At 44.4% G+C, this 14373-nt stretch overlaps 1 protein-coding gene across 14 annotated transcripts in view; it reads right to left on the bottom strand.

Moving 5' to 3' along the window:
- Positions 1-14373, bottom strand: part of AAK1 (AP2 associated kinase 1) — a 173403-nt gene that overhangs the window by 99867 nt on the left and 59163 nt on the right. The window contains exon 1 of one of the 14 annotated variants that reach the window (XM_078444578.2): positions 5136-5199. The exons of the other annotated variants lie outside the window; for them this stretch is intronic. The gene's annotated coding sequence lies outside the window, so the exon portion shown is untranslated. Of the gene's footprint in view, positions 1-5135; positions 5200-14373 lie in introns of those variants that run through there. 14 annotated transcript variants of the gene reach the window in all.

Here is a 14373-nt window from a genome sequence, read left to right as displayed (position 1 = left end):
GAAGGGGAATTATATCTCTAAAAACTCAACTCTGATATCAACAAGAGATCATGGTCCTCAATATCATTACCATGGCTGACCCTTTTTAAGCAGAATGTCGTCAGGAGCCTAAGCATGATATTTGACATCAGCAACGGGGCTTTTGAGGAACTAAGTGCAGTACCTCTCCTGGCTTCGTCTCAAATACTGAATCATGCTAGATAGCACCAGGCCCCAGGGGCTGCTCTGAATGAATCAAGACACCAGTGGCTTCCACTTAGCAAAGAAAAGTAAGGGATGGGGCAGTAAGGTGACAGGGAAGAGAAGAAAAACACCAAAGCGACAATCTCCATAGCGGTGTGCACACAGATGGGGACCAGCTGGGCAGACAATGAGCATGATTAGACCCAGGACTGAGATGCAAAAGAAGCCCGGCATGGTGCTGAGACAGGGTTTCTGGATTTGCTGCCAAAGAGGTTTGGGTGGATATTTTAATATCGGGCACAGATTCTAGCCACTAAAAATCTGCTACCTGCTTATTTCCTACAGGGGAAGGAAACTTCATTTCGTAACATAAGTCCCATCTACACTTTTAGAAATGCCTTCTACTTGTCTGAGATGAAAGGAGACACAAACCAAAGGAACCAGAGGGTACTGAGAAAAACCTCGTCCGGATCCATATTCTGCTCCTGTCTTCCAGTTTTTCGCCCCACAAACTCTTGTTTCTCTTCTAAAATAAGATTTAACCCAATGAATGCTGTTGACTTAATGCAATTTCTCTCCAAATGACATGAGGAAGAGAATATAAGCATACAACAACCTTCAGAAGCTGGTCTAAAGAATCAGACAGAGAACCCAGTTAAAGTGGAATTTATCCAGGAGCTATAAAAGAAAGGGCAATACTAGACAAGTTGCTGGATCTCTTTGGCCTGTTTTCTCAATGGCAGAAATTAAGACTAAATAAGTGGTTTTTAAACAGTTCCTCAGAGCCTTAGGACACAGGAGGTACTTCCAGTGGCCCCAGGAGGAAAAAAAAATATTCCATTTAAGGGTGGGATGCTCCACACAGCTTCCTTTTATCTGTTTAATTCTGAAAAAGACACTGGGGAAAAAAGCGGGGGGCTCCTGCTTTAAAGGAGAAGGAGAAAAGTAGTTTTTTATAAAAGAATGTTCTATAGTTCTATATAAAAGTATTTTATAAAGAAAAAAGGACCACACCACTACTAGTCCTACAACGGGCCCTTGCCTACATGACTACTGCAGATAGAAATAAGTACAGGCAGTTCTGGGGCGGGGGCTGTGCCACTACATCCCCCCCCCCACACCCCCCACACCCCCACCCCCCACCCCCGCTTACATTGAGATCACATAGTATTCCTTTACAGTCCAACGGGTTAGGCTCAAACAGGCCACAATCTCCATGAAGCCCTGTCCTCACATCTGCCGAGGGTAGCTGATATCCACCTCATACTTTAGGGGAGGATTACATGATAAACAGAGCACCAAGCACAGCAAAGATATGTGATGAATATTAAAGGTTCCATCTCCCCCCCCCCCCCCGCCCCCAACACCAAATCCTTTGTATTTGTATGATACCTAATTTATCGTAAAGTTCTAAATCTGGAATATCTTCTGGAGATCAAGGGCATAAATCCAAACGCCAATAGGGGCCAGGAGATCATGCAAAGGAGGGAAACAGTCCAGGTATAGCAAAATGTATAGACGGAGTCCAGGCACACAGACTCACTGTCATAAAGATGATGAAGAAGCATGCGGACTGCACAAACCAGAAAGTGCATGCCCCAGCTCACAGGCAGCCACTCCTCAAATCCAGCCGATAATTGCCATGGAGGAATGTGGGCTGAGGGTTGCCAAGTTTTTTTTACTTCCAAGAAAAGCTAGAGTTTTCTCTGAAATCTCCTGATTTTTAAATCCGGGCAACAAACTTTAAAAAGAAATCTCTTAAACCCTGTGCAGTGAAGGAACTCTATTTCTGGGCTAGGACTGAACTAGAGAACCCTGCTTTGATCTTTGGGAGCCTTGTGAAGTAAGCAGGGCATGTATTACAATCTGCACTTGACCGGCTAGAAAATTGAGGCATAGAGAAAAGCCTAGGTGGCTTTAGTTTTGCCACTTAGCGGCAGGGCCAGGGCTAAAATGCTGGTGTGCCAGTTCCTGGCCCTCATCTCAGTCTACACTCTCCTCTGCCACCATCCCCTCCCTGCAACAGTGAACCACGCAGGCACACCTCCACTATCAGGGCAGGGGAGGGAAAAGACACAGGGAAAGGCCAGGGGGCCTCTCCAGTGGACCAGGCAGGAGAGAGTCCTCTGTTCGGGAAGAATTTGGGTGCACAGTCTGCAGTGTATGTGAGCTCCCACAGGGAGTGACAACCAAGAGGCCAACAAACACCCATGTATCGAATATTCACATTGAGGACAACTTTGTCAAAAGTTGCAGGAGGAACAAAAATTTTCACAGCTCTGTAACAGATGGCAAAGAGCACAGCAAAGATTTTATAAGAGAAAAGGGCAGTCTGCATCAGTTGTCAACACTGATTTCAGTGGGGACCCGGGGTTTGTTTTTTAACGTCAATCTCTCCTCACTTGCTGCAGATTAAAAACCACCATGTGCCAGCTCCTTCTGGGGGAACATGTCTAAGCAGTCCTTTCCCCAGGCAGAAAGAACACCCAGATGGGGGAAGACTAGAGACATTCACCTCCCTCTCCCATCAGGAACCATGGGCACAAAGTCAGAGACTGGCAAACTTTGGCAGCAGCACTGAAACAGCAACCGGACCCAGTAAGCCCACAGCCCAGGCTGAATGTGGGGCAGCTCATATTGGCTCTTCCTTTCCAGGACTGGGACTCTTGGAGAGCATCTCCAGTTCAGGCGGTTCTCTTTAGGGGTTTGGCAAGAGTCTTAAAAAAAAAAAAAAAAAAAAAAAGGACATTTCTAGGGACGGTACCTGTCTGCCTGGGAACAAAAAGTTAGAGTTCAAGAATCAAGTTGGCTCACACACACCACAGGCGTGTGAAGTACTGCACATAGGACCAGAACCAGAGCACGTGGGGCCTCATCTGTCACCAGCTCCAGCCAACCAAAAGAGAGCCTTCCCAGAGCTGCCCGGCCCCACCTTCGCTGCAGCGTCACCATGGGGTTAGCTCTCGGACAAAGGGTGAGAGACATCAGTAGGGCCACATTCTGTGTTCACTTAAATCCACTGAGCAGCTTTCCTGGGTCAGAATGAGCCATTTCCTCTTCTCTATACCACAGCCAGGGGGATGATCTTTTAAAAACCAGAAAGTGACTATCATTCCTCTGTTTGGAACTCCCCAGGGGCTTACTGCCCCTCTCTGAATAAAATTCCAAACGCTGGCTCCAGCCCGCAAGGCCCTACATGAAGCGACGTGATCTCTCCGCAGCCTCACTCACACACCACAGCCCGCCACTGCTCACTCTGGTCCAGCCCTGGTTGCGTTCTTTCTTCCTCGGTGTTGCTTATACTCCACCCTCCCTAAAGATTTCTGTGCCTGCTTCACCCTTTGCCCTGTTCATTCTTGGCCTGACCAGCTCCTACTAAGCATTCTTTAGGTTTTAGGCTGTGACTCCGATGAGGCTCCCTTGATGCCCTGGCCCCACCCCCTTCTTCTGATTTAAATTAAATCCCTTGTTACTCACAGTACCCTCTACTTTTCCTTTGGGACATGTCAGGAGTATAATTAAATATTTAGGTGGTAATTCCCAGTTTGATGTCTTCTTCCCCCCAAATCCTATAAACGGCACAAAGTCAGGGACAATGACGGACTTACTGTGCCCTCTGTCACCCAGTACCATGCCCACCGCATGGAAGATACTCAAGTGCGTGTTACACACTGTGTTTGCCTAGCACCATAAAGGATACGCTCCCCCCCACCACCGCCGCCAAAAAAACCACAACAACAAAAACAAAACAAGAGAAAACATTACATGGTCCTAGGCTTTCAGAAGGCTAAACTCTAGTTTGGAATAGAAGGGACACACTGGAAGAAAAGTGGTAAAGTAGTCTACCCCTAACGGGAAAAGCCCTGAATGCTCAGCCTAGCACAACCGAGAGCTGTGTGAGACTAGAGCCGACTAGACACTTAGGTCCGCAGCATGCTCACAGCGCGGCGTTATGGAGAGTTGTACAGAAATCTCTGTGCTGTTACAGAGTGACACTTAATTCTGTGCGCTGTCCCTTCTTTTGAAAGTAGCACTTGAGCTGGAAACGAAAACCCTCTTCAGTTAAGAAGGAAAAGAAATCAACACCCCCCTGCTCCATCCTGCGTCATCCCTCACCTGAAGAAGTGGAGAGCCTCTTGGGCCCGAACCGTCTCACTCCCCCTAAGCCACTGGTGCCAGCAATCTTCTAATAAGTGGTGTGCAACCAGAGCAGCTGAGGTCAGATCCGCCAGCCCCTGCCTGCATACACCCAAGCTCTGGCTCTTAATCATCTCCACCAAGCCGTGATGTGTGTTACTGGTCCACACTCTCCAAAGGAAAACTGGGGTTTTGGGAGAGGCAAATATGGCTGACATTCTGTCAGCTCCCAATTGTTCATTCTAGAGCGTTCCATTTTAACTTCATGCTAAAGCCTTTTCTCTGAGGTTAAAGATTTCTGAATGTACTACCCATCACCGCATAGACCAGCCCCTAGGTCGTGGTCCCTCCCCCAGGACTTGTGCACCAGTTCACAATTTCCTCCTCATCCCAACTCCTGCCATCACCAAGTTGATTTCACTGAGACTTAACAATTCTATGCCCTAAACTTCCTCTACTCCATCCTGGGTGCTCCTTCATACTCTCCTCTTTTCTTACCAAGAGAACTAAAATAGAATCCTCGGCTTCTGTGCCTTGGACCTCTTTCTCTTTTAAAATTCACATATAAGAAATCCCCTTAAAAGTATTCACTAGTTCTCCAAAGCCAGAATAAACACCAAATTCTTCACACAGTAGTATGTAAGAACCTTTATATTTTCCCCCATTTTATGAAAAATGTCAAACATACAGTAAAGTTGAGATCATACTTCAAATAGCCACATATCCACCTCCTAAAGTGTACAAATGTTAACATTTTGGTATACTTATTTTATCACATATATATCATCCATGTATGTAAACATAACTCCTCTTACTTTTGACCCATTTCCAAGTAAAGTGCAGACCTCAGTGCTCTTCACCCTAAATGCTTCAGCATGCACATCTTTAACTTGTGTTCAGAGTTCACAGGTATTTTGGTGGGGGGGGGGGGGCGGGGAGAGTAGAAATAAAAGTCTATTTACAGTGAAATGTACAAATCTTAAGTTTATTATTGGATGGGTTTTGATAAATACATTTATTGTAACCCAGACCCCTACCGAGATATCAAACCTTTCCATCACTCAGAAAGTTGGCTCATTACCCCTTCCAGAGAATCCCATCCTTGTATTCCCCCTAGAGACAACCACTGTTTTGCCTTTATCATCTATTACTAGTTTTGTGAACTTTAGAACTTCATATAAATGGAATCATACAGTATAGGCATTTTTTGCATAAGGATCTTTTACTCACCATAATAGTTTGTTGAGTGTATCAGTATATTACTTTTACTGCTGACCTGCTTATCGTTTTCCTTACAGAAAGACATTGAGTTATTTCAAATTTGGAACTATTATGAAGGAAGCTCTATAACACATTCTTCTGTAAGTCTTTTGTATCATAAAATAAATATTTCTCTTGGGTAAATACCTAATACTCAAGAGTGTAAGTGCTGGACCACCAGGCAGATACATAATTAATAAGAAACTGCCAGAACTTTTCCCAAAGGGGTTATATCATTTTATACTCCCACCAACAACGTATGACAGTTCTAGACTCTTTAGAATCTAAAGACAGCCCTGCCTCACCCAGCTCCATTTCCCAATGCTCTTTCCTCCTCCACCACCACGGTATCAGAACTTGAACCTTTCTATTGCTTTATTCCCAGGAGGTTTACATGTGCTATTCCCTCTGCTTGGAACATCCTGTCCTAATCTTCTGCTTGATAAAAGGAGTTGAAGATTGTCAAAATAACACCTCTTCTATGAAGTCCTCCCTTTCCCTGACAATCATCCCCAAGCTTTCTTATTACCACCCATTTGGCCATTACCTCCACTGTCTTACTTATCACAATGTACTGTGATTATCTGTGAGACGTTAATCTCTTTACTAGATAACCTGAGGTGAAGAGGGAGCCACTCTTTTCTGCCTTGGTAGAATAATGCTTGTTATGTTATCATAATGCTTTGTGACATACTAAATGATACTTTGCAAAGCATTTTTTTTTACATAAAGTGTACTATTTATACTTTATGATACTTTAATATTATCATTAAACACCAGTTTAAGGACTCTGAATACTGTGAAATCCTAAGGACAACATTCTACATTGTTTTCCACAGGTGGGACGCCTGAAAAATGGATCACCAAAGAAAATTAAAATGGCAAAAGAACTTCTTGGAATCCTCAGGACTAGCACAATGCTTGGTACATGATAGATGATTAACAGATGTCTCATAAATAGCAAATCCAATAATGTTGTTTCCGTGCTTATAATTCTCTGCTAGCTCTCAACCAGCTGTGAGATCAAAATCCCAGTCTTCACGTGGCATACAAGGCCCATCATAATCTGCAGCCCACATTGAACTGAGTTGCCTGGATAGCATCCTCTGATGGATGCCTCTATGCTTTTTCCTTATATTCTCTATCTGGAAAACCTACCTTCTGTTTATTAGTAAACTTGTAGCTGTAAGGACAAGCGTCGCTCAAACCAGGACTCCTATGTGAATGTTCACCTCACAGAATGTCCATCTTCGCATTATTTTCTTACCCTGATTATATCCCACTTGCTTGCATACCAGTCTGTCTCACTAGGACTACATTCTCTCAGACGGCAAAGATTTTACTTTATTATTATGCATTGTAAAAAAACAGTGGTCCGGCTTACCATACTCTTCAACCCATGCTGAAATAATGATTAGATATGTTGTATCAAGTGACCCCCTTCTCCTAGCCACACCAAAGTGGACCAGGAGTGGGCAGCTGGTGCACATTCTCCCTTGAGCGCCCAAGGCAAGAAAATGGCTTCCAGTCATGAAATAAATAAGTTACGAGGATAAAAGATATAACACAGGGAATGTAGTCAATGGTGGTGTATGGTGACAGATGGTAGCTACACTTGTGGTCAGCATTACACAATGTACAGACTTGTAAAATCACTATGTCGTACACCTGAAACTAACATAACATTGTGTATCAGCTATACTTCAATTAAAAAAAAAAATCCTGGGGGCGCCTGGGTGGCTCAGTCGGTTAAGCGTCCGACTTCAGCTCAGGTCACGATCTCACGGTCCGTGAGTCCGTGAGTTCGAGCCCCGCGTCGGACTCTGGGCTGACGGCTCAGAGCCTGGAGCCTGCTTCCGATTCTGTGTCTCCCTCTCTCTCTGCCCCTCCCCTGTTCATGCTCTGTCTCTCTCTGTCTCAAAAATAAATAAACGTTAAAAAAAAAAATTAAAAAAAAAATTCTGTAAAAAAAAACAAAAAGAAAGCAAGAAAATGGAGCACTTGTAAGAAGTTGCAATCCAAGACTATGTGCCTCCAAGGGGAAAGAGACGGACAAAAGAGCCATCTGATAACTTTCCAACACTCATAAAATCCAGCTTCATTTCCTACTGTTGGATTCTGTATTTATGCAATAAATTCCTTGTTATTTAATCTAATGTGGATTAAATTTCTGTGTCTTGACCCTGATGACCCTAAGAAAACTTGTACCAATATGATTATAAAATACACGCTCTGGTACAATCTAAGGTTTAATCATTTTAACCAATTCAGGCTCCTTTAACAAAAAGTATCCAGAAGAGAATGTTAAAACAGAGTACTGAAAACCGCACTTGAAGAGTGAGAATGTTTAAGTTAAGACTACATTTACATTAAAGTAGAACCTGCAATCATACACAAAGATCTATGGCAGAAAGTGGTCAAACCTATTTGGGAAAGGACAGCCACAAGGAATTTGAACAGGGAAACATGGTCTGCATCATAACCTTTGTTGGGCTCACAGATCAGGGTCAGGGAATAGGGGACCCTCAGCTCTCAGAACACTTATTATCTGGGGAAGCCAGGAAGATGGTTTTTACCTGGGTTTATCAGAAAGCAATCATAAAGAAGAGGACTTAGCTCTCCAATGAGAGGAAGAAAACAGGGTGGAACCTTTCGTATCAAGTGAAAAGAAGAGCTCAGGCATGGACAGCCCCGGAGAGGCCTGTCAAAAGATCAGGTGTAACCGGCAGTGACTGACGCACTGAATCACACGCAGGGAAAACTTCCTCTGCTTTGCTGTACAACCAGGGTCGGGACCAGGATGAGCAGAGAGAGACACATGCCATAGACACAAAAGACAAAGTCCATATTGGTGATTTTTCCTTTCCACTCAGGCTGTGGTATGGCTGGACACAGCAATGTTATTAAACTGATCCTGTATTTTAAACTCTGATACTTGGTTCATCACTGCATTCATTTTTATTTCTTTAATATTGCATAAAATATTACTTAGGCTGATTACTGAGTTTTAGGGTACCCCTAAATTCTGTACTTGACATAAGCTCCTCACTGTAGTCTCAGCTCTACATGAAACTGCTGTCTGCATGGGAGAGAAATCTGCTCGGGCACCAGTGTCCACACTGTCCTTGCACTCTACTCCACAGCAGATCTCAGAGGTCAACACAGTAGCGGGGGAGGGTAGAGAAACTCAGTGAGTGACTCTAAAGGGAGTGGGGGCTGGGCCACAGGAAGAAACGCAGAATTGTCGAGTCTGTTTCTGGCTCTCTGTGGGAACTACCGTGATGCCGTAGAGCTCCGGGGACAGCCTACTCCCAATCCCTCTTGGACACAGTGGGGATCAGACCTGACTCAGGCACCAAACAAACATAAAGAAACCAAGTCTCACTGAAGCAGAGGTCAAGTACTAACAGCCCAGATACCAAATGTGTATAAGCTCATGGACTAGACTAATAACAAATGAGTACCAATCACAGCACAACAGAGAAACGTAAGTTAGGGAGAAGGGTGGGTCTTCTAATAACAAGCCTCTTTTAGCTCTCAGCAAAGGGTTGAAAAAAGAGGCTACAGGGTCGAGTGCAACCAGAAGCTTACAGAAAAAATATCTGAAGCTTAATTAGGGAAGTGTTCACTCTCTCAGGAACCCACACAGGGCACTAGCAAAAACCAAGATGTCACAGGATTCCAAGAGGTTTATGCCAAACAAGGAAGGGAAGTAGATCTGAAGACCAGAGGGTCCTACCCGACCTGGAAGAGGAGGACAAGGATCCAGTACTCCTATAAAGAAAGTTGAGGAAAGAGTTCAGCACTCCCTGAGCTACATCAGCGAGCAGGGCAAGTTAGGCAGTCATACTTTCTAGTAGGAATGGCAGCTGGCATGTGGCTAACAGCAACATGGAAGTAGCATAAAAAAACCTGACAGATCTTTTGACTCATAAGTTTCATTTCTGAGGACGCCTGGGTGGCTCAGTCGGTTGAGCGCCCAACTCTTGATTTCAGCTCAGGTCAGGATCCCAGGGTCTTGGGATTGAGCCCCATGTCAGGTTCTGCACCGAGCATGGAGCTTGCTTAAGATTCAATCTCTCTCTCTCTCTCTCTCTCTCTCTCTCCCTATGCCTCTCTCCTCCACTTGTACACATACTCTCTCTCTAAAAAAATTAAAAATTAAAATTCAGAAGATTAAAAAATTTTTCATTTCTGGTAATCTTTTTAAAGAAATAATCTGAAATATATTTTGTACAAAATGTGCAAAATGTGTACAAAAATGCTCAAGACAAAAAAAACATGAGAAAAGAACATTACCTAAATGTCCAATAAAGAAAAATTTGGTTAAAAGATTAGTCTGGTCAGACACAAAAACACTGTATAGCTATTAAAATATTTACCATTAAAAAAAATTTTTTTAGTTGATTTATTTATTTTGAGAGAGAGAGAGCAGGGGGAGGGGCAGATAAGGAGAGAGAATCCCAAGCAGGCTCCGCACTGTCAGTGCAGAGCCTCAGTGGGGCTCCATCTCATGAACCATGAGATCATGGCCTGAGCCGAGATCAAGAGTCAGACGCTTAACCGACTAAGGCACCCGGGCGCCCCTATTTAACATTTTTAATATGCTAGCATGTACACAATATAGCAAATTTAAAAAACAAGATAAAAAGTTCTTTGTTGGGAACACAACTATGTGAAAATGCATATGTGGAAAAAAAAAAGAAAACATATACGTATAGCAAAAACACTAGAAGAAAATAAAACGAAATGTTATGACTAAAACACAACAAGATGTTATGACTAAAACACGCAAAAATTTTCCAAGACTGAGTTGCCTATAGATGATGGGGTTACAGATGATTGCTTTCTTCCTTATCCTTTTCTCTATTTTCCAATTTTTTTTATAATGACCACATATTACCTTTCTTAAGTTATAAAAAAAAAAAAAACAAAACAAAACAACTTCTAGTTGTTTGTTTTTAAAGAAAAGCCTGCCCTCCAAACCTGGGGAGGCATGTTGAGAAGCTAAGTCTCCAAAAAGGACCAGAAGCACACCAGCACCAACCAGTGCACTAAATTACCTGTGGAGAAAATTTTCTCTGTCTTTGATGTAAATCTAGGGCTGGGACTAGGGTGTGGGGAGAGAGGCACCTGCCTGGGGCACAAAATCTAAGGGAGTGCCAAAAAGCTCAGTATTCAAAGTAAATAATCCTTCCCTCCAGCTGGCGCTGCTGGTCACATCGCTAGTCACCAGATGAAGTGAGGGGCTCACCCCAAGGCGGCCTTAGCTTCCTTGAAAGGACGGAGCACCTCAGCAGCGGCTGAGAAAAGCTCAAAGTAAATAATATTTTTAACATACTTTGTAAATGAATATTAATGCAAAAAATTCACAAGTTTCAACTTTTTTTTCAAGTTTCAAATTTTTCAATAAAGACAGGGTCAGTGTTTATTTTTTTTCCTTCTGCCTCAGGTTCCAACATGGCTGGGCACAACACTGTTATTGATCCTGTCTTATTTAAAAGTCCGATGTTTTGCCCATCAGGGATACTTTGCATTAATTTGTTTCTATACTTACCGTAGTCCTGACTGGCTAATTTCCTAGGAAATGCTTCCACCCCTCCGTCACGGTAAGGGCAGTGAGGTGGACCAGTGCCTATCTGGTCTGATGGCAGTACTAAGCAGGAACACAAGAGTGGTGATGGCCTTGAGGGGAATAATCTGGTCCAGAGTGCCCCACGCACTCTCCCAGGTTCCCCTGACTCAACTCTAATCCAGTCTCTCTCTCCAGTGATATTCTGGGATCAAAATAGAAAATGCCTTTCTATTAAGAAAATTTACAATACACAATGACTGACACCCCCATTCAATTATAAAAGGAGCATTAGTCCTTAACAGAATGCTAGTTTAAAATTTTGCATGTTAAGGGACTGCCTGGGTGGCTGTCGGTTGAGCATCCGACTTCCGCTCAGGTCATGATCTCGCGGTCCATGAGTTTGAGTTCCATGTTGTGTTCTGTGCTGACACTGCAGAGCCTGCTTGGGATTTTCTGTCTCCTTCTCTCTCTGCCCTCCCCTGCTCACGCCTGCCTCTCTCTCTCAAAAATAAACATTAAAAAAAATTGCACATTAACAATTATGCTTGAGTCCAATGGTGGTATAAAAACATGATGCACAGATAAACATCCAGGACGCAAGGGAATGACGATGAATTATAATAATGAGCTCAACTAACCATGCTTATGAGAAGTTTATCAAGGCCTGGGTCCTCATGGTGACAAGCAGAGGCACATATCTAGATGAAAATGGCCTCCAGAGCTCAAGAGCTCCAGTCAATGATCACAGAAGCACCATCGCTCTGGACAGCAGTCTGAAAAACTGCTCTGTCAAATATAATGTGACTATAAGGGAAAGAAACATACACCCAATATAATGTGACATGGTCTTTTCTCCGTCAGACCTTCACATCTTCCAGCTACTTCATAGCACATCTGTTTAGAACACATCCAGAAATAGCACTACTGAGATTCAGCTCTGTGCCAAGCACTTTCACATGCATCATCTAATTGCATCCTCATGACAATCCTGTGAGGCTAAGTATTATTATATGCATTTATCCGATGGGGAACCACAGGTTCATTCTGTGAGCAGCAGGACCCCAATAACCTGGGCATGTTTGGGCCCAGTGCCCTGGATCTTTGCCTCATAGGCTCATTTCTCAAAGCCGACCTACAAAACGGGCTTCCAAAGCACCCCCCACCCCAGCATATTCTACTCTTCACCCACTCAGGGACTCAAATCTCATTTCACCAATAAAGACATGTGAGACACAGCAAAGCAGAAACAATTCACTAAACATTCTATGACCTGACCCCTGGTACCATGCACCTAAGAGTGGGCCACTGTGCTGTCCTGAGGAACCAGGGGGAGTGGGATTTACTCCCCCACTGTAAGAAATGGTGCCCTACACTCCCATCGGGTTCCATTCTAGGTAAAAAACAAAAAGGAACAACAAAAAACCCCACACCCCATCGCAAGGAGAGCTGAGTGACAGTATGGGAGAGTGCCAAGTCACCCCCGGTGCGCCAGCTTTCAGCACATCATCTTCTACCTACCAGCACGGTGGAAGAGATCATTTTCCTGGACCTGCTGCACAAGCAGACTGTGGGAGGGACTTGAGCTACAAAGCTTCGGTTACATTCCGTCCTTCCAGGCCCTAACCCCTCTCCTCCTGCCCTTTGTATTCACTCTAACAGCAGGAGGCCAGGTACTGGCAAGAGACCTCTTCTCATCTCTACCACACTTGTTTCCACAGGGGACATAAGAGACCCGGACCCAGCAGCAGCAGCACCTTTGGCTGGGGACTAGCACTTTAGGTGGGGAAGGTAGTGAGATGGTGAAGACACTAATCGCATTCTTAAATTCTACTTCTTTTCACCGGCCTTGAGTATCTCTCTCACCTTCACCTTCACTAAGGCTCCCTGAGGAATTCAGCCTCCCTGGGCAATGTGGTCTCAGTTGAAGGAGAAGGCCTGCATTCTCCTCCTCCTCGCAGTTCTTCCCTCCCGCTCCCAGGGCTATAGAGGGAAACGGGGTGCCTTACCCCTCTGCTTTCAAGCAGTAATTATGCCAAAGTCAAGGGTTTGGGCTGAAGTAAAAAACAGCGTTAGACAAAATCAGAGCACACACCTCCCAATGGGCCTATATTAGTTAAGAGTATGTGGGGCTGTGGGAACTATTTCCACTGAAATTTTGAACAGATAAAGAAGCCTTTAGACTTTTCTCTGAATGCTGAATATTAAGAGATGCTGACTGGTCTGAGCCTGCTTCATTGTAATTAGTGATTCAATCCTAAGGAAACCTGAGAATCCAATGCTGAGCACATCTACAACCTGGCTCAGATAAGAGTTCAAGTGCAAGGAGATCCTACTCCCGGTGTACTACCTTCCCCCCAACTCCCACTGATCTATGCAGCCACTTTCACTTCTAAAATTATTCTCTGGGTCAAAAGCATCATTAAAAAAAAACCTTAACACTAAAAGGGGCCTCAACTCCTCCCTTTCCACCTCCCCAAACTACCAACAGTTCTAGGGTCCCCAAAAGTCCTGAATCCAGCCAGTGTCCTCGACTTTCACAATCCTCCCTCTTCCAAGTTCCTTCCATCAGCCAGCCTGCCTCCATCCCTCCTCCTGTCTCTGGAGCCCTTCACTGTGTCTTTAAGGATTTCACGCCAGGGGCGCCTGGATGGCTCAGTCAGTTGGGCTTCCGACTTCAGCTCAGGTCACATTTTCACGGTTTGTGGTTCGGTTTGTGGTTCGGGCCCCGCGTCGGGCTCTGTACTGACAGCTCAGAGCCTGGAGCCTGCTTCCGATTCTGTGTCTCCCTCTCTCTGGCCTTCCCTGGCTCATGCTGTGTCTCACTCTCTCTCTCAAAAATAAAATAAAAAAACATTAAAAAAAATTTAAGGATTTCACTCCAGAAACTGTCTCTCCTCTCCTGTATTTACAGTGGCTCCTCTCCACTGCCTCTTTCCCACCAGTATTTAAACACGCTCTAAGTCTCTCTGATCTTAAAAAGAAAAAAGGAAAAAAAAAACCTCTTCGCCCCCCCCTTTTTTTTTATTTTTGAGAGAGACAGAGCACAAGCGGAGAAGGGACAGAGAGAGAGAAGAGAGGGGCAGAAGATCCGAAGCAGGCTCTGTGCTGAGCCCAATGCAGGGCTCAAACTCAAGAGCTGTGACATCATAACCTGGGCCGAAGTCAGACACTCAACCAACTGAGCCACCCAGGTGCCCCCTTCACCCTTTTCTTAATCC

This window comes from Panthera onca, chromosome A3 (assembly GCF_046562875.1).
Source record: "Panthera onca isolate mPanOnc1 chromosome A3, mPanOnc1 haplotype 2, whole genome shotgun sequence".
NCBI lineage: Eukaryota > Metazoa > Chordata > Mammalia > Carnivora > Felidae > Panthera > Panthera onca.
Note: the sequence above shows the minus strand (reverse complement) of the source record. Positions and strands in the feature narration are given on the sequence as shown.